The sequence below is a fragment of the Arachis stenosperma genome, chromosome 6, assembly GCF_014773155.1.
Source record: "Arachis stenosperma cultivar V10309 chromosome 6, arast.V10309.gnm1.PFL2, whole genome shotgun sequence".
Classification (NCBI taxonomy): Eukaryota; Viridiplantae; Streptophyta; class Magnoliopsida; order Fabales; family Fabaceae; genus Arachis; species Arachis stenosperma.
In genome coordinates, this window is record NC_080382.1 from 124,238,045 (window position 1) to 124,238,662 (window position 618).

The 618-nt window shown below is 41.1% G+C and overlaps 1 non-coding gene across 1 annotated transcript; it reads right to left on the bottom strand.

Annotated features, from left to right (window-relative positions):
- Positions 1 to 248: 248 nt before the first annotated feature.
- On the bottom strand, positions 249 to 356 carry LOC130938040 (small nucleolar RNA R71). The gene has a single exon (XR_009069223.1). It is a non-coding gene; the product is annotated as a small nucleolar RNA R71 (small nucleolar RNA).
- Between the last annotated feature and the right edge of the window lie 262 nt (positions 357 to 618).

Consider the following 618-nt stretch of genomic DNA (forward strand, 5'->3'; position numbering starts at 1 on the left):
AGAATTGCAAGTTCTATGGACTTCCATTGGAAGATCCTCATCAATTTTTAGCTGAATTCTTGCAAATCTGTGACACTGTCAAGACCAATGGGGTTGACCCTATGGTCTACAGACTTATGCTATTCCCTTTTGCTGTAAGAGACAGAGCTAGGATATGGTTGGACTCACAACCTAAAGAAAGCCTGAACTCTTGGGAAAAGCTAGTCAATGCCTTCTTGGCAAAATTCTTTCCACCTCAAAAATTGAGTAAGCTTAGAGTGGAAGTCCAAACCTTCAGACAGAAGGAAGGTGAATCCCTCTATGAAGCTTGGGAAAGATACAAACAATTGATCAGAAAGTGTCCTTCTGACATGCTTTCTGAATGGAACATCATAGGTATCTTCTATGATGGTCTGTCTGAACTGTCCAAGATGTCATTGGACAGCTCTGCTGGAGGATCTCTTTATCTGAAGAAGACGCCTGCAGAAGCTCAAGAACTCATTGAAATGGTTGCAAATAACCAATTCATGTACACTTCGGAAAGGAATCCTGTGAACAATGGGACGAATCAGAAGAAAGGAGTTCTTGAGATTGATACTCTGAATGCCATATTGGCTCAGAACAAAATATTGACTCAGC